Source organism: Perca flavescens, chromosome 22 (genome assembly GCF_004354835.1).
Source record: "Perca flavescens isolate YP-PL-M2 chromosome 22, PFLA_1.0, whole genome shotgun sequence".
Classification (NCBI taxonomy): Eukaryota; Metazoa; Chordata; class Actinopteri; order Perciformes; family Percidae; genus Perca; species Perca flavescens.
This window is the reverse complement of record NC_041352.1, coordinates 23,321,013-23,341,456: the sequence shown is the minus strand read 5'-3', so window position 1 is coordinate 23,341,456 and position 20,444 is coordinate 23,321,013. Positions and strand designations below refer to the sequence as shown.

At 40.1% G+C, this 20,444-nt stretch overlaps 1 protein-coding gene across 2 annotated transcripts in view; it reads left to right on the top strand.

Moving 5' to 3' along the window:
* The first annotated feature begins 19,226 nt into the window (after positions 1–19,226).
* The window catches only part of drosha (drosha ribonuclease III), a 100,916-nt gene continuing 99,698 nt past the window's right edge, over positions 19,227–20,444 (top strand). For both annotated transcript variants that reach the window (XM_028569592.1, XM_028569591.1), the window contains exon 1: positions 19,227–19,415. The gene's annotated coding sequence lies outside the window, so the exon portion shown is untranslated. The remainder of the gene's footprint in view (positions 19,416–20,444) is intronic.

The following is a 20,444-nucleotide window of genomic DNA, read 5'->3' as shown; positions in this document are numbered from 1 at the left end:
ATGAAGCATAAACTCATGCACCCAGCAATACTGTAGATTCAAATTGTCCTCTGGGAAACATTAATAAACTGAAGTGAACTGAAAAGGCGGCGTTACCTGTTAGACCATTACATAAGCCAAATATTCAAATTACCTCAATATGGGTGAAACAGGGATACTTTGAACGTATGAGCAGTGGTGGAAGAAGTATGCAGATACTTTACTAAAAGTACTAATACCACACTGTAAAAATACTCTGTTACAAGTAAAATTCCTGCATTGAAATTGTTAAATATGTAAGTATCATCAGGAAAATGTACTTAAAGTATTAAAAATAAATGTACTTAATGCAGAAAAATCCTCCCATTTTAGAAACTGGAAACGAATCCAAACAGTGCTGACAATCACCTATTGTTTAATCGGCTAATCATTTCTGCTGTGTTGTACTTGTTAATTTATAATTTAACCTTGTGTTTTATTAACTACAATACAATTCTTTGATTTGCCAGTGGGGGGATGCGTGGGATTTCCCCCTTTCTGGTCTACATATCCTTGCCTTTGCTAAATTAGTCATATCCCTGGTGGGAACAAATTGTAAGTGATTAATGCTACTTCACCAATAGACCATATATTATATATCTAAAATAGAAGTATTTTAAACTAAGTAAAGCAATGTAACGTGAACAGTCTATAGTGCCATAGAACGATAAAATCAGAGCGGCAGTTGCTGGTTGTATTTAGCCGCTACAGAGCTCCGGGACGCCGGCTACCAGCGGCAGTTGTTTAGCTGCCAACAGGTGACTGTGAGCCGGCTACAAGGCACCGCCAGATGACGGTCCTTTCAGGGGCCATGTAGTGGAGTTTAGCCAGAAAACACTCCCGAGGAACAAACAAGCATTTCCAAGGTGAAAGTATTTTCTTTTAGCCGTATCTCCGATGTTCGATAACAATACCCAGCCTCACCTGTAGTTACTGACTAACATACAAGTGAAGAAGTGATATGACCTTTACAACTTCTAAATAAACTGCAGCATGCTGTAAAAATAGCCAAAGATCAAAAATAAACTTTTGTTTTATTTTATAGTGTTCTTTAATTTTTTTTAAATAAATCCAAACGTACAAAATAACTAAATAAAAACCTCTTCACAGCTCATAGAATAGGAATGCTGCATTCAATAAATGTAGTTCAACCTTTTAGTAGCTCTAATGAGCCATTTATGCTTCCCCATAATTGAAAATCTCACCCTTTTTGACAAATTGCCTTACTTATGCATTGCAAGTGTAGTGATTTTAGTTTTTTTTTCCTGTAATATCAGGTGCTAGTCCTCTTCCAGACCTTTCTGCCCCCCTTATGATCCATTATCTGGAAACTCTGTACTTATTATACTACTTTTCATATTGACACATAGAGGTATATGCCTTGACGCAGAGGTACAGGGTTTGAGTCCGACCTGTGACGATTTCCTGCATGTCTTCCCTCTCTCTCTCCCCTTTCTCACCTAGCTGTCCTGTCCATTAAAGGTCCTATGACATGGTGCTCTTTGGATGCTTTTATATAGACCTTAGTGTTCCCCTAATACTGTATCTGAAGTCTCTTTTATATATGCCTTAGTGGTCCCCTAATACTGTATCTGAAGTCTCTTTTATATAGGCCTTAGTGGTCCCCTAATACTGTATCTGAAGTCTCTTTTATATAGACCTTAGTGGTCCCCTAATACTGTATCTGAAGTCTCTTTTATATAGACCTTAGTGGTCCCCTAATACTGTATCTGAAGTCTCTTTTATATAGACCTTAGTGGTCCCCTAATACTGTATCTGAAGTCTCTTTTATATAGACCTTAGTGGTCCCCTAATACTGTATCTGAAGTCTCTTTTATATAGACCTTAGTGGTCCCCTAATACTGTATCTGAAGTCTCTTTTATATAGACCTTAGTGGTCCCCTAATACTGTATCTGAAGTCTCTTTTATATAGACCTTAGTGGTCCCCTAATACTGTATCTGAAGTCTCTTTTATATAGACCTTAGTGGTCCCCTAATACTGTATCTGAAGTCTCTTTTATATAGACCTTAGTGGTCGCGTAATACTGTATCTGAAGTCTCTTTTATATAGACCTTAGTGGTCCCCTAATACTGTATCTGAAGTCTCTTTTATATAGGCCTTAGTGGTCCCCTAATACTGTATCTGAAGTCTCTTTTATATAGACCTTAGTGGTCCTCTAATACTGTATCTGAAGTCTCTTTTATATAGACCTTAGTGGTCCTCTAATACTGTATCTGAAGTCTCTTTTATATAGACCTTAGTGGTCCCCTAATACTGTATCTGAAGTCTCTTTTATATAGACCTTAGTGGTCCCCTAATACTGTATCTGAAGTCTCTTTTATATAGACCTTAGTGGTCCTCTAATACTGTATCTGAAGTCTCTTTCGCGGAATTCAGCCTTGGTGCAGAATTACAGCCACTAGAGCCAGTCCCTTTACTCCTCGACGCAGCGGGCCCAGGTTCAACTCTGACCCGCGGCCCTTTGCTGTGTGTCATTCCCCGTCTTTCTCCCATTTTGTGACTTCAGCTGTCCTGTCAAATAAAGGCCTTAAATATGCCCAAAAAAAATAAATAATGTTGTTAGCGGCTGAGGTCCCTACAAATGGAATCCTGGAAGATTTAATGAAATTCCTCTTTTTGATAATGGGCAGTTTGTTCACATTCATTTTCTGCTTGAACATACATCAATCTTGCTTTTCTGTTTCTGTTCAGAGGAGGACAGCAGCAGCAGCATTAGGGGTCACTCACACAGTTTAAGACTGGGAGAGTTAAACTATTCCCCCCTAAGAACAGAGTGGCAACACTTAAGGTCATACAAATTCATTCAGATTTAGCAATTTGATGATGCATCCACTTTAATTATTAAAAAGTATCAGTATCCTATCGTACTTGGTATCGGATCAATGCCATATATTGAAGTATCGCACACCACTAGTTTCTACTAAGCACAAGTATGCATTGAAAAATCAAGGGGTCAGAACTTCTCTTTGCTGTGATTTATCTCCAATTAGTTTCAACCTCCAGCAATTGGCTGCCCTGTTTCCTCTGATTGTATTCCACATATCAGGGTTAATACCAGTTAAGATGAAAAGTCCTTTGAGAGCATTTAGAAATGTTAGCGGCTGAGGTCCCTGCAAATGGAATCCTGGAAGATTTAATTAAATTCCTCTTTTTGATAATGGGCAGTTTGTTCACATTCATTTTCTGCTTGAACATACATCAATCTTGCTTTTCTGTTTTTCTTTTCAATTCTACAGTATGTTAGTAATCACTTCTATCAACAGTTTGGATTGATTGGAGTGGTTATTATTCATAAAGAGCTTGTTCTTGTTGTGACTCATACACTGTGATTCTAATTTAATCTGACTAATATAAAAACATTTGCCAGAATTCTTGTTTCTCTTCTGTTATAGTCTCGCATTGCCAGAGAGCCAGACGGAGCCTCGGTGCCACTGCAAAATTACCTCGGGAAGGAACTTGTCCTGGTGGAACATGTGTAAGTTCAAAGGTTGTTTTAGTTGTGCGACAGAAAACTCAGATTGGACAGATAGTCTAGCTAGCTGTCTGGATTTACCCTGCAGAGATCTGAGGAGCAGTTAACCATAGTCCTCAGAAATCCACCGGGGTTTAGAATTGCAACACAAAGAAAGCGGAAGGTGTGGGACATCTGGCCTGAAAAGATGGACATCTGGCGGAATTTCCGGCGGCACCTGAACAATCCCGGAAATGACACGTTGTTGATATAGACTACTTCTGTCAGGTCCATTAAGTCAAGAACAACACAGACAATAAAAATGCTTTAGGACATTTTATTGAATAAATTCCAAATTAAATTTGGCGGTATGGCTCTGTTCAGAGGAGTCCCCTGACTCTCTGCTCTTTCATGGTGCTCATGAAAGGTCAGGGGGACAGCAGCAGCAACATTAGGGGACGCTCACACAGTTTAAGACTGGGAGAGCGAAACTATTCCCCCCTAAGAACAGAGCGACAACGATGACATAGAAGCGTATGTCAAGTTATACACCACAAGGTGGAGCAGGGGAGGAGGTGGGTTGCATACATGGGAGCAGCAAGCAGTTGGGAGCAAACTAAAGCAGCTTTAAGTAGGCCGCCCTGTTTGAGTGTAGCCATTTAGCAGCGAGGGGAGTTGACCAGCTGATGCGCTGATGCAGATCAGCTGATGCAGATCAGCTGATGCAGCTCAGTTGATGCGACCGTGTTGTTGGCCAATAGCGGTTAGCAGCGTCTTGACTACTTGGCCTGCCAGAACTGACACTGACGCTCAATTTCTGTTATAACAAAATGAAGAGATATTTGTTGATAGTGATCATTTTTTCCCCGTTATCATAAGATCAGCGGAACAGAAAACAGATAGACATAGTTTGCTAAAAAAATCATCATCAGTTTGTTGAAATAGGGTTATTCACCATCTCCTCTATATTTATATAGGTGGGCATACACATTTTTGTCTCAGTGCATGCATTGTCTTAGTCCGGCAGCACCGCCACTAGCTTAGCTTAGCGTAGTGAATGGAATGTTGTCGGTTAGCATGTCGTGAGTAAAAGTGACCCAACAACAACAAAAAACAACCTAATTGCTTCTTGTGCGCCCAAGTAGCAGTGCTTCGCCCCAATATAGTCCCAAGTCAATATCTGCCTAGGAAATCACCTTGTCTTAATCTGCATTGCTATTTGTACTCACTGTGAATACGCAGGCCACAAGAAGTAATTAGGTTTTTTGTTGTTGTTGAGTCACTCATACAACCATATAAACAGTTATATCAATTAAGGAGCATCTACAAACAGCTAACATAGAATAAGACAGGTTGCAGTGTAAGAAATGAACTTAAGAAATGTTACTTAAAAAACAGCATCGCAAAGAAAACTCTTCAGCCTTGATTTAAAAGAACTGAGCGTTGCAGCCGACCTGCCGTTTTATGGGAGTGTGTTCCAGATCTGTGGTGCGTAAAAACTGAACGCTGCTTCTCCGTGTTTAGTTCTGACTCTGAGACGGAAAGCAGACGTGTCCCAGACGACCTGAGAGGTCTCAATTGGTTCACAATGTATAGCAGCAGATCAGATATGTATTTTGGCCCTAAACCACTCACTGATTTTTCAACCCGTTCGTGTGCGCGGTCACGGAAGGCTTGTATCATGTGGATGCGCCGGCAGTTTTGTTGTCATTACTTAGAAGTCCTCATGGGGGAGACAGAAACTACTATAGCTTTAGGAGCGTCAACATTAGCACGTTGTATGAACGCCTGGGAGGCTGGTTGGGGTGGTGGCTGGGTCAAACAGCACAGGACTTTCATCCCGAAGAACAGGGTTTGTGTCCCGCATGTCACTGAAACGTTCATTTTATAACCCCACCCACGATCTTTTCCTAAACCCAACTGTCCCGTTCTTGTCCCGCATGTCACGTAAACGTACCTTTTATAAGCCCACCCATGATTTTTTTCCTTAACCTAACGGTGTCAAAAGTGACGGCAATAGTCCCAACCAAGCGTGTTTAGATGAAGCGTGTTTAGCTGTGATTCTAAAGGAGACTTTTAGCGTCAATAACAACGCCAAAGGCACCTGACCAAGGGTCTGTATTTTAAATACAGACAGCATAAACCAATAAACCAACAGCAATCTTTTAAAATCAATTCTTTGAGAGACAGGAAGCCAGTATAAGAAATTAGTTAAACTAAATTTGAGAAATGTTTAGGAATTCCATACATCTTAGCTGGACCGATATTTCAAGATAGCGATATTTTAATTTCATCAAGAGGTGAGAAAGAGATGGCGGTGTTTACTGTATATTAAGCAGTCCTTACATAAAGGTTACATTGCCTGCAATGACATATCCATCTTCTACCATACCTATTTCTGTCCCTGTTTATTCCTCTGCAGGCTCACAAGATAATGGAGCTGCCGCGAGCATGCAATAGGAGAAATAGACAGGTTGTCAGTCTGAACACATAATGATAAGCATTGCATTTGGACTGTGGGAGGAATCTCTATTGTTTTAGAAGACATCGCTGTGTATGATGTAACGGCTGTAATGCCCAGTCTCTCTCTTTGCTTTTTTTTGCATTAGTGAGGCCAACTTGGATTTGTTTACTTCCTCAGAGCCAGGGTTGAGGATTATAGATCAGAATCAGAATCAGAATCAGCTTTACTGGCCAGGTTTGCGTAAACAAACAAGGAATTTGACTCCAGTTAATCTTTGCTATCAAAGTACAACACTCACTAAACATATAAATAACAGAAAGGACAGTATGAAATGTAAAAAAAAAAAATACTGTTAATTTACAATTTTACAAAAAATATACAATAACAATTGAAGAGAGGGAAGGAATAGTGCAATATCAGTATAGTCTGAGATTTAAGATTTAAATATAAATATAGTGCGAGGCAGTTCAGTGCAGTGGTAATATATTAATAACAATATTATAATTGTAAGATTGAAATACACGTGAGGTAGATGGGCAGAACAGTGTTGATTGTCTTTGTTCAGTGTAAGGGTGGGGGCTATTTCTGAGCGTTCAACAGAGTGACTGCTTGGGGAAAGAAGCTGTCTTTGTGTCGGCTGGTATTTTTAGGCGAACAGTGCTCTGTATCTCCTACCAGAGGGAAGGTGGTTGAACAGTTTGTGACCAGGATGTGAGGGGTCTGCAGAGATGAGTGTTATATCAAGCCTGCTCCGGCAGCCTGACAGTAAACCTTCCAACTCCAGTGACCTCGCTGCTGAGCCTGCTGGAAATCCGTCCTTAACAAGTCCAGACACACCCATCACTGAGTGTGTAATCTTTGACAACAAGTGCAGCGGGCGTGATTTCCCATCAAGAGAAAGTGAAAATCACCCATCACTGAGTGTGATCTCTGAATGGTAATCTTTGAGAACAAGTGCAGCGGGCGTGATTTCTCATCAAGAGAAAGTGAAAATCACCCATCACTGAGTGTGATCTCTGAATGGTAATCTTTGAGAACAAGTGCAGCGGGCGTGATTTCTCATCAAGAGAAAGTGAAAATCACCCATCACTCTGAATGGTAATCTTTGAGAGATTTCTCATCAAGAGAAAGTGTGATCTCTGAATGGTAATCTTTGAGAACAAGTGCAGCGGGCGTGATTTCTCATCAAGAGTGTGACTTCCATTGCCAGTAATTGAACATGCCTCTAAAATAGATTTTTTTTTTTTTTCCTCTGCAAAAAATCTGCTTCCATGCACACTCTCTATTGTTGGTCTAATTACATGCAATATGTATTTTAGACAGCTCATCTGGCTCATCTTAATATTGAATAAACAATACATTTCACAGCTGTCTATGCCTCCACTATTGTGCTGAAATATGATGTACAGAATCTTGTTTTGCGGGGTAGTGCAGAGGGCAGGCTGCTGGCCGACATCACAGGAGAGAGAAAGAAAATCATAAGCAGTGAGTGACGCAAATTGTGCGAGCCCAGTTTAGCTTGTTGCTAATAATGTTTCTCCTTTCACTTTACAGTAACTGCACAACGTGATGATAGAGACACATATGCCTGTATGAGCAGTCATAACCCCTGCAAGGACAATCATGTAGAAAGAGGTCAGTGCATACAATCCATGTTAGAGTGAGTGACTCCTCCAGAGCAATAGAAGACATTATATAGCTGTTTTCAGATGCTGAGTAGAACTCGCTGTGACAAGTAAGCTGAGCTTTATGTGTAAAATCCACACAGTTCCCCTTTATATCAGGCAGTGAAGACACTGCACAAAAAGAAATCAGTAGAGCAGTTAGACACAGTCAGTGTAGGGCTGCAACAAACTTGATTAGGCTGGCATTCATCTTTATTAATTAATAGATTCATTTTAACAATCTTACAAATTGTGAAAATGCATGGCCATCCTAATTCCTCAGAGCCCATAATATAATATGATGACTAGTTGGGATCAGACAGTAGAGCTATAAGTTGTTCTTATTAAGCCTCCTACTTCCAAATGTCAGAAAAACGAAGTTGTTAACCTAAAAAGAGTGAAGAAGGATAAAATCCATTTACGGTAAATTGGATTCACTAATGGCCAATTGTGCAGTCAAATATCTTGGCTTCACTTTTGTTCCAACTGTCCGTTTTGACTGAAAATTTGAGAAAAAACTATCCTTTCTCTATATACTGTCTGTTTATATAAGGGTGTTTATTGTGTAAATATGCTTTTTTTATTAATATTATAATTATAACTAATTAAATTTGTTCTATTTCTTATACTTTATTTTTTCTCTTATGCCTATTAATGTGTATTTATGTTAGTCTGATGCGTGTACATTTCTTTTCTTTTGAGCTGCTGTAGCACAGGAATTTCCCCAGTATGGGATTAATAAAGTCTATAAAGTCTATCTTAAAGGATTTGTGTACCTCCACATGTTTTGTTGCATGTTGGTTCGGCTACATCAGATAGGACAGACTGAGTTGAAATTATTAATGCCAAAGAATATGAGTTGGCATTTTTACAGCGCAGGAGCCCAGTGGGCAACCATACTGTCTCTCTTTTTTTCTTTTTCATCTCAGCTTCAAGTGCAACCCTGAGTCATCTGCAGAACTCATTATATAGATGGCTGCAGTGGTGAAGTGTAGTAGTGTAGTAGTGTAGGCTTAGTGTTACTTAATAAACACTTACTTCTGAAGGTAGTCAAGATCAGTGGAATGGTGCTGATGGATTTTGGTTAAAATGAGGACTCTGCCAAAACCAATCTCCATTCTTCTTTTTATATTCAAATAATTTTAACATTTCCAGAAACAAAAAAGGACACAAAAAGGAAATCAAAACAATAAAGACAGCAGCAACAACATAAATCACAAGATACCTTAAAGACATACATTATAATAATATACACATTAAAAACTCATATTCATGTAACACAAATACTACACAGTCAAGTTGTTACTCTATTGTTCATATCTTCTCTAATAAGAGTCCACGGGTCCATACCAGACCTAGACCATGATCATAGTCTGCAAGGGTGGAAGCTATATTCTCCATACAAAAAAAATCCAGAAACTCCTTCGACCAGTTATCTTTGTTATTGCAGTATACTTTGCGTGTTTTCCCATTCATGAGTTGCACAAGTCTTGCTTGTATATTTCCAATCTGCTTCTCAATATGCATACAATAGGGCATTTACAAAATTTGAACATTTTTAAAACATCTATTACCTCAGTTCAAAATCTCTTCACTGATGGACAGGCCCACAATAAATGTATAATTTTTATTTCTTTTACTTATGTGGTGTAATATAAGCCTTATGTATGATCTTCATTTGTATAACTTTATACCTTTCACAATTGGACATGGATGTTGAACGTTTCAGTTTGGAATCCCACTGATATGTAGAGAGGGGTGAGCTAATAGTGCGTTCCGTTTACATAGGAACTCGGAAGCCGAAGCTGGGAATGACGTCACACCCGAGTTGAATGCGTTCCATTTAGAAGTCAGATTTTCATTGTTTTCATTAGCTCTAGCCAGGTTAGCCATTGTTAGCAATGGCAGTTTATAACAACGCATTACACTGTTTTTTTGTGCATACAAACAGCGTAGCAACATGTCCACTGATAGGACAGCGCTTCGTGTACGACTGATTTAGTGAGACACAAATAATACAGAAGTGCTTAGAACTGTATGTTAGTACTGCTATCATAACTGTTGATGCACGGAGCAGTCACGTTGGGTTTTTAGCTCGGGGTACTCGGTAGTTGCCCGAGTTCCGAGCTTGGAAATCCGAGGTCAGGGGGCGTGTTTCCGACTTTGACCTCGGAAAATCAGAGTTCCGAGTACAAATGGAACAAAATATAAACTGTTGTTTGATGGAGATTGAGCACAATCTCCATCAAACAACAGTGGGAATGTTTAGGAGGTCTAGGGGTTCCCCCAACAACAGCAACAACAGACTGGACTAAAAGGGCAAAACTGAGCCTTCCTACAGGAAGAGATAGAGTAAACTCTTTTAGAAATCCTATGTTCTTTGAGAGAATTCTCCAGTGATAGCTCATGATTATGATTATGAGTATCCACTATAGGCATGAAAGGAGGTTTCAAAAAGGTTTGTCTGTTTGCAACGACCTTTGGAAGGTGGAATTGTTGTGGTTGTTGCGAGCTGCATCACTTTTAAAAAGTAGTAGCGGTAGGTGGAGTTTACAAATGGAATTTTCAAGAACCTTTTAGCAGGTGTAATTTTTTGGAGAGACATAATAATAATAATTTTGTGCACTTTGTACACAGAGTGTGTTTTTTTATGTTGGTTGTTTTGACCCTCTTTCCGTTGTTTGCATGAAATCACACTTTCTCCCTCACCTACCTGTTCAAATGGGTTTTATATGTCACACCTTTTTGCTTTGTGTTTGTCTCTACATTTCCATCGAGCTTTAACGCTGATGACTTCAAACAACCAGACAGGAAAAAGATAGGAATTATGGGGGGATCTTTAGTTGCTTTAGCATATACTGGTTGATATTCCCCTAAAGTTGAAATTATGCCCTCAGTTAGATAACATCATTCAAGTATCGTCCTTGGTCATAAAGAAACCAGTAACGGGACTTTATATGTTTGCCAAACTGAAGAAACATAAAATCTGATAAAGCAATCTCTATAATTAAAAACCACTGATATCCGCCTATATGTGTGTGACTGCTGGCTGCATTTAACCCAATGCTTTTTTGGGCATCTAAGGTAATCACACATAATCACAGCAACAACGAGCGCCTCAGTACTTAAGCTGGGTACATCAAAATAAACTCCCTGACCCTTTTATTCTATGAATTTCATTTCCTCTTCCCAGCACGCCAATGAATCGATCATCTTTTGCTCTATGAAATATGTGTACAGATCTCTGCATGTTATCTTTGATAATTATGGGTTTCCATGTGTGCCCAGGCACTGAACTGTACAGCGAGTGAGATGAGAAATGATGAACTAATAAAGAGCATGTTCCTCAAGATGGAGCGAGTCTTTTTGGTTTCAGTCGACATAAGAATAATCACAAACAAACCATGTTGTCTCCATTAAAAATGTAATTAAATCTATCCTTCGAAGAGTCGAAAATGCAGTTATTCTTTGAAAATAACCAGTCATGTGGTTATGGTTATGTAACAATCCAATGTATTTTCATGAACGGGTCCATATGATATTGTATGAAAATGTATGCACACCAAAACATATGATATCCTACAAAATTAGGAGAACGCCGGCTGGCCACGAGCTCCATGACGCCGAGCGGCAGTTGCTAGTTGTTTAAGCCGCTACCGAGCTCCGTGACCCGGGCTATAGACCTCCGTTGTATCAGCGGTAGTTGGTAGTTCAGTTACCCGAAAATAGGTGACTTTGAGCCGGGTACAAAGCACAGAGAGCTGCCTGTCGTTTCGGCAGAGATTACGGTTAAATTTAGTCCACAAAATATGAGCGTTTTGCCACAACAAAAATTAAGATTAATAGATATCTGCCCCTCAGATCTCTGCAGGATAAATCCAGACAGCTAGCTAGACTATCTGTCCAATCAGAGTTTTCTGTTGCACAACTAAAACAAGTTCCTTCCCGAGGCTACTTTGCAGCGGCACCGCGGCTCTGTCCGGTGCTTAGCACCGCCCAAGACGATTGTGATTGGTTAAAAGAAATGCCAATAAACCAGAGCACGTTTTTATCCCGTCTCGGAATGCTGTGTTGACTAGCAAGACCCTCCTCCGCAGCGCCGTGGAGGAAGGTCTGGCAAAGCGAAACTAGTGTTTTAGGAAGCTGTGTTGTTTGTTCAACAACATATATACAGTATGTATGTTCTCTGTCTGTATGTATGTTTGTAATGGCAGTAGCATAGGGGAATTGGCCCAAGCAAAATAATTGGCCCAAGCAAAATTTTCCACATTTTGGAACTATAAAGTTGATCTCATCTTATCTCATCGTTACATGGCTCCATGTAGTCTGAAATGATAGTACCGCGTTGGCCTATAGCCATCAGAGACTCCTGCAGGTTAAACTGGGCTAATTGAACACTTTTAGGGTTGACTAACTCTAATGGATACATTGTGAACGCACTTGAAATTACTCTCTAGCCTGGCAGGTGCTTGTTATGGCTACAAACAATCCTTTATGCATCACTGCCGTTAGACGCTGGTACTCTGATGCTGGTAATACCTTAATGTAGTCCACAGATATCAAACGAGCCAAAGTGCGTGAAAAGACGCCCCTGCCCTCAGAGTTTGGACTCCCATGGTTCCCTCCTGTCCTACAGCTTCCAGCTAAAACCAGTCCATCATCGCTCTCCTCCATCCATCCATCCACCGCACTGATTTCTCCCCTCATCCCCTAAATGCTTCTGCTCTCAGCCCTTCATCTCTTCATCCTCTCGTTGCCCTTTTCCCTCCTTCCCTTGACCCTCATACCATTTTTGTTTTGTATCCCCCCCATCTCTTGACCTTATTCCTCCATCCATACATCCCCTTATCGCCTCATCCCTTCACCCTTCCACCCTCATCCTTGTTTGGTTTAGATCACTTTATCCCTCATCCCTTCATCCCTAGACCCTCATCCCATTTTTGTTTTATATCACCTTATCCCTCAACCTTATTCCTTCATCCCTTCATCCCCTCATCCTTTCGTCCCTTAACCCTCATCCGATTTTTGTTTTATATCCCCTAATCCCTCAACCTTATTCCTCCATCCCTTCATCCCCTCATCCCTCGAACCTCATTCCTCCATCTCCTCATCCCTCCATCTCTCGACTTTCATCCCGTTATTGTTTTATATCCCCTCATCCCTCAACTTTATTCCTACATCCCTTCATCCCTTCAACCCCTCATCCCTTCATCCCTCAACCATCATCCGTTTTTGTTTCATGTCACCTCAACCCTCGTTCATTCATCCCCTCATTGCTTCATCTCCTCATCTTGTCATCCCTCACCCTTCATCCCTTCATCCAGACCCTTTATCCATTTCCTCCCACATCATCTCGGCTCTCCACCCTTCCTATGCATTAAACTATTCTAAACCCATATCTTTATTGCCGTAGTCTTTGTTAGTGAAAGGACTATTATTGACCAGGAAAGTTTGACTGAATACCTGCCAGCAGGGCACTAGTAAAAAAAAAAGTTGGTTATTAAATTTTTCTATCCAAGTGAACTGAAGTGGCATCTCTAAAAGACCAAAGCAACCTTGATTTTATTGTGAGATTTTTACTGTAATATAATTTGGAAATGATAAGTGCGTCATGAAAAAGTTTCAACAAGGTTCCTAAAAGTAAAGTAAAAATTTAAGATCACTTAAATACTTCTGTATATACATGAATATATACATAACATGTGTCATATAGTACCATGTGACTGTTGAATCAGCACTTCATAGGAAAACAGCTTTAAAAAACCAAATGAAAACATATATACGTTGCGATGTGCAGAAAACTGAATCTGTCCCATTTTACCACAAATCACCAGCAGTCCAAATGCTGCAAACTCTAGCTGTGCCCAGTATGTGTATCTACCCTGCAGCCACTTTGGCAGACAAACAATCATTGTCAGAGGCTACATTTCAATCCCCATGCACTCTTCTAAATTTTGGGCCCAGATAACTCCACTTTCCACCATGCAGCTCAAACCCCTTTTTACCCTCGCTTTCATTTGTTACCCTGCAGCCAGCATTGGTCTGACTTTCCCAGAGAAGGGACATCTTTTTCTGTAAAACAAAAAATATATATCAAATAATAAACCTTATAGTTCTGCTGTAGACCACTATAATTTGAAATCTTAGGAGCAAGAACCATAAATTAAGCTGGACCAGCTTGAGGAGCATGCTCTGATTAAGTTATTTTAATTAGGCTAATACATCACTGTCATTTTGCTTTGAGTCAAAGGCTAATTCTTCAGCCTGTTCCTAAGTCTGTATTATCCAAGTATCTGCACTTTTAGCAGCAAACATATTTGGACATATGAAAAGTTATTGATTGAGTAATTTGTTACAAATTGATTAGGTTCTACACGGGACACTGTACCTGGTGGAATAAGTGTGTTACTCATGTTCGAGCAACTTTATTCGACACTGACGTCGAGCACAGAGTAGAAACGCATTGATAGTCTCGCGCGGATACCTTATTTATCAAACCATTTTCACCTAAGCATACATTAGACAAACAGTTTTTCTCGCATAGTGTAAGACGAGAAGATTGATACCACTCTTGAGTGGAACCAATCTTTTCATCTAACTCTCAGCTAGAAAACAAATGAGCTCGTTTCCCCAAAATGTCGAGCCGTTGCTGTAATGCCAACAAGGTTTGTGAGACTATTATGTATGCAAATGTAATACAGGTATAGTGGATCATTCTGTGTAAAGCCCAGCAGAGAGACGCACTGCCTGGAAAACACATTAGGCCTTTCAGCTTCATGATACACATGAATACACTTAGGCCTATTTGTTTCTGTGCGAGTGTGTGAGGGAGGAAAACTGTCTCTCTGTGTACATTAAGCATCATTGGAACGTGGGCAGTCGAACACATTATCACAAACATCATGCGCGTTATACACATCATTACACAGATGCGCGGTGTGCAGGAATGGTGAATGTGTGCCACGTTTGTATGTTTTCGCGCAGCACAGCCCAACCTGGCCTTGTCCTTATTCTTTTAAATGGTGAACGTTTCATGAAACAGGATGACTAAACGCTTTAGAAAAGCTCTCCTCATTTCCATTTTATAACCTTGAGTCAATTAATTGGATACGCAAGCTCCTTAATCAGCCCTTCATCTCTTCATCCTCTTGTTGCCCTCTTCCCTCCTACACCTCGACCCTCATCCCATCTTTGTTTTATAGCCCCTCATCTCTTGACCTTATTCCTCCATCCCCTTATCCCCTCATCCCTTCATCCTTCGACCCTCATCCTTGTTTGGTTTCATATCACCTCGTCCCTCAACCCTCATCCCTTCATCCCTAGCCCCTAATCCCATTTTTGTTCTGTATCCCCTTATCCCTCAACCCTATCCCTCCATCCTTTCATCCCCTCATCCCTTCATCCCTTCATCCCTCGACCCTCATCCCTGTTTGTTTTAATATCACCTCATCCCTCAACCCTCATTTCTTCATCCCCTCATCCCTTCACCGCTCATTAGTCAGCATGGTGGTCCAATGGTTAGCACTGTGGCCTCACAGCAAGAAGGTTCTGTGTTCGAATCCCAGTCGTTTTGGGAGTTTGCATGTTCTCCCCATGTTTGCGTGGGTTTTCTCCGGGTGCTCAGGTTTCCCACACCATCAAAAACATGTACTAGGTTCTCCAGTCAGTGCCCTTGATCAAGGCACTGGCTCAGATCTGGAGCTGGTCCCTGGGCGCTGTCATTGGCTGCCCACTGCTCGTAGGGATGGATTAAATGCAGAGAATGAATTTCGCTACATGTATATGTATGTGACAAATCAAACAAAAATCTGTTCCTCCATCTCCTCATCCCTCGACCTCCAGCCTTGTCCTTATTCTTTTAAATGATGAACGTTTCATGAAATTGGATGACCAAACTCTCGTTATTTTCATTTTATATCCTTGAATCAATGAATTGGATTGCACGCTTCTGTTATTTTCAATGTCACTTACGTCATTAGGGTCAACTGAGGCACTGCTGTCACCTCTTTCACCACTGCTGTTGGGGCAGCTGTGACTCAGGTGGTTGAGGGGGTTGCCTACCAAATCGGTAGGTTGGCGGTTCGATCCCTGGCCCATGCAGTCCATGTCAAAGTGTCCTTGGGCAAAGACCCTGGACCCATCCCTCGAACCTCATTCCTCCATCCCTTCATCCCCTCATTCTTTCACCCCTAAACCCTCATCCCTTTTTTGTTTAATTTTCCCTCATCCCTCGACCCTGTTCTTTCTTACTTTCATCCCCTCATCCCCTTATCCCATCATCCTCTCATCCCCTCATCCCTTCATCCTCTCATCCCCTCATCCCTTCATCCCTAGACTCTCGACCCCTGGCCTTGTCCTTATTCTTTTAAATGATGAGTGTTTCATGAAATGGCATGACTAAACACTTTAGAAAAGCTCTCCTAATTTCCATTTTATAACCTTGAATCAATGAAGTGGATTTGCATGTCTTGTTTCAATGGGGGCAGCACAACACCAACCTGCTTTTCCTCCTTTTCAATCTCACTTACGTTATTAGGGTCAACTGAGGCACCGCTGTCAACTCTTTCACCGCTGCTGTTGGGGCGGCTGTGGCTTATGTGGTGGAGTGGTTGCCTACTAAAAGGTTGGTGATTCGATCCCTGGCCCACGCAGTCCCATATCGAAGTTGTCCTTGGGCAAGACACTGAACCCCGAACTGCTCCCGATGCTGTGCCATCGGTGTGTGTGAATGTGTGTGAATGTTACGGCAACCTCAGCCACAGTGTGTGCATGTGTGTGAATGTTGAATGGTTCCTGTACTATGTAAAAGCGCTTTGACAGTCCATTTTATATTTATATATTTATTTGTCAGTCGCATAAGCAACAGCAAGACCTCACATGGGAAGATTACTTGCAGTAGATATAATCTATACACTGTGCGCCCTGGAGCATTAAGTGGCTCCAGTGTCTCGTTTCTTTTGCATTCAGCCTGACCTTTTTGAGGCAATTTTCATAAAAAGTGCCTTATAGCGCTGAAATCACACCTCTATTACCCACAGAGACCACAGTGAGTGGTTGATATGCTTAGATTGTTTTGCATTTAAATTATGCATATATGGAGAAGATGTATGCACCCTTAAGCTACTGCAAAAAGAAAACGGCAGCTATAGATTCACTGACTTAAAACTCCTCTTACACTAAAGGGAGGTAAAAACCTATTGCTAATGTAGCAGCCGGGGTTATTTTGCTTCGTTATGGTCTACAGATGTTAGATCAGATATTAACACTACAACCTATTAATTAAATCCCCCTGGTTTCACTGACAAATGTTGCCTCAGAGCTCCTCCATCTCATTTGGATGAGCCTGTTGCATGTGAATATTCACACGGCTCAACCTTCCCTCGGGTAAATCACTCTCCACCTCCCCACTGCGTCATTCAAACAACAAAAAAAACCGCAATCTTCTCTTTGGCCTTTTCAGCTGAAATGAATCATTATCAGGGAAAGTAAGGTGTATTTTAATGCTTGATAGATGCCGCTCTTTTTCTCTCCATAATACAAGGTCAACGCCCTCTGGTTATTGTATGGATTCTTTTTTCATTTACTTGCGTAGTCGTGTAGGCTCCTATGAGCTCATGAATCCTGATGTGACATGGGATTGGCACCAATATAATGCAACTTTTGATAAATGTAACTTTTCAGCTCACAGAAATGTGTCAGTAATGTTTGAGAATCAGAATGACTAAAAACAGACAGACCACACATCTAATAGTGAACGAGGTTAAAAAAGTGACATCCAATTAGCCCATCCCTGTGTTTTGTTTTCTTCTTTATTAATATTTAAGAAACCACGTATAGGGTATGCCAAGTGCCGCATATCTCTTGAGAAAGAGAAAATCACCTTCCTTCACATTCTCTTTTTCCTTAGAGGTAGAGAAGGCGTGACCAGCACAAAGGTAGAGAATAATAATGCTCTGCTCAACCTGAAGGGAATCGTAACGAAGTTCTGCCGATCATCAGACATGTCAGAGGAAAACCAAGAGGCCTGATGAAAATGTGTCATCTCTGCCATGTATGCTAAGGAAAAGTATGGAATTTATATGTGTAAATATTTCTATTCAGTATTTGGTGATGACTGCAGCATCGAATGAATATGAATATGATGTCAACAGCCATAACAAATAATAATTTTAAAAAATCCATCTGGAAAACCCTTCAGAATATAGATAGCAATAAAAGTTTGGTGTATGTCAGTGCTACTGAAGTAGAGATTAAATGATTGCCACACAGTTTTTAAGCATTTGTTTTTCTAGAATATCACTGGGTGCTGTAGCATTAACATTCTCCTTTATTAGGATGTATGCCCAAACCATAAAAAACTACTTCACACCAAAAGTAAAAGAAATAAAAAAGTGTGGGCAGGTTGTCCACATCCTGACAACTGACCACATAGTGTATCTACTTGTTAGAACAGTCTGAATGTATTTTCTTTTATTTTTTTTTACAGAATCTTCTGAGTAATGGTCAGAATAGGAACATATCTCAGAGCATTCTGTGTGGGCTTCTGCACTTTATCTTTGCTCCCCCGCACCGATTACCCATGGAGAATGTGCCGTGTATATAATCACAGCACAACAGCACAGGGGGCACATCGATGCTACCACACAGGTTAAAAACTGGGCTGGTTTTGGGCAGACCAACAGCTCCTGAGGCAGGGTCAGATCAGTAAGGAACAGAAGTCAAATAAGATTCCCAGTCAGAATAATAGAAGCATGTTGCCTGGATTGAGGCCAAATTGTTCCCCAGGTTCTTACAGAAGGCACTTACAAAGTTTAGCCTCATGTAGATTGGCTATGTTGCCTCTGCTTTATCCATAATGGAAATGATGTGTGATTTGTTTCCATGGCAATGTTGCACTAATTCATTACATATTTTTTATTTATTGTTTTTGTATGTTTTTTTTTTTTTTTTTTTTTTTTTTGCAAAAAGCTCTGCTCCCCTCTAGTGGACACTTGGCACAAGTACACAGTAACAGTTTTAAATGTATGTATGAGTTTTATTTCACAAAACAGTATTAAACTGTATTAAACAAGGCTTGAGACAAGTTTAAACACACACACACACACACACAATTAAAAGTATGAACAAATGACAAATACATTTTAATACAATCAAGTCAAATCCAGTGTACAGTATTCTAGAATTTTGAACACATGGCTTTTAATTAAATACTTTTTTTTTTTGTTCTGCCACATGGTGGATTTATGTTAGATTGAAAATACTTTAACTTTCTTTATTATTTATCTGCACAGAAATGAATACTTGACACATAAGTCGCAGATTAAAGGTCAGAAAATAGTTGCAGGTCTGTTAGAGTGCATCCACATTTAAAATGAAATACAATAAATATATTAAACTGCCTACAAGTAGCCAAAACAACAACAAAATAATTGAGAATCATGAAAACATTAGTATTAAAGTCTAAAGAATAAAAACTCTCCAGGTTACAGTAATAGGCCTACAGAATGATTAAAAAGTGCTTTGTTGGTACTTCAGCTTCAGCTAAAGCCAGAGAAACCCTTCAAAACAATGATCCGATCGCTGATTGGTCCACCCTTGTTCCTCTCTCTAACCATTCCGACCCGAAACTCGGCTCCTCGGAAAGCGTGATACCCAACGGATTGCACGTCGTATTGCATATTTTCATATAAGTATCCTTGTTTAAGACATTTTATGCAAGCGTAATTTTAAGTTTTTTAACCAATAGTAAAGACTGAATGATAAGCCTCTGTTCCTAGCGCTCCTTATTTTTGAAGGTAATTTGTTCCACTCGTATCCTGTCATGATGCGCTAGCATGCCTGCTAACATGTTAACACCGGGTAGCAAGTGGAGCTTTAACCTAGCTAGCTAGCTGCTGCTGTTAGCTTGAAAAAAAACGCTAACGTTATTTTTGACTCCGAGTGACTGCTTTAACCACTAGAAATACCATTTAGTTTGTTACTTTCCAACACTTGAAGCGTGTTTTTGAAAATGGCCTCTGTTGTAGCTAACGCTAGCTAGCTAATGATGCTTAATGGCTAACGTAGCTACACCAGTGTAGGAAATTCGTTTAACCGGTGTTCAGCTGTTGCTTATGGTAAACTGCTATAGCTACAAGGTAACCATGAAGTCAGTTAGTTATTTTGTGTAGCCTCGTTTTTCTCAAAACGTCTCCTAGAGATAAGAACAATATCTTTTGCAAGAAAGACATGAGTACAAAAATGCAACTAGCTAGATGAGTCAGCCCCTTAAAATAGTCCTCACACACACAGACTACAGCCATCACAAGTGATGATGTTGTTGTTGTAAGGTGAATTTGTGTTTTTATACTACAGTGTTACTTTTCTCAACAGAGATTGTGTTCTCTGTTTCTGTCCCTGTTAAATAAGAAACAAGTGTTTATGGAAATAATAATAAGTAAAGCTTTAAGCTCTAGTAAGCATTGGTAATGTTGACCGTAACGTTGCTGATTCTGAGGCTGCTTTTCCATCAATTTAATTCAATTAAAATTAAAATTCAGTTTTAAACTTTAAAGCTTTAAGCTCTAGTAAGCATTGGTAATGTTGACCCTACTGTTGCTGTTTCTGAGGCTGCTTTCCCATCAATTTAATTAAATTAAAATTAAAATTCAGTTTTAAACTTAACATCAACCATCAAGTCATCTCTACCATTCCTGATCATAACCTAATGTTAATCTAAATGTAGCCTGCCAAAGGCAGTTCTATGGTAGAACACTTTGAAATCTAACTTCTCCTGTGATTTGGCGTCACTGTTTTTTATATACACTCACCTGCCACTTTATTAG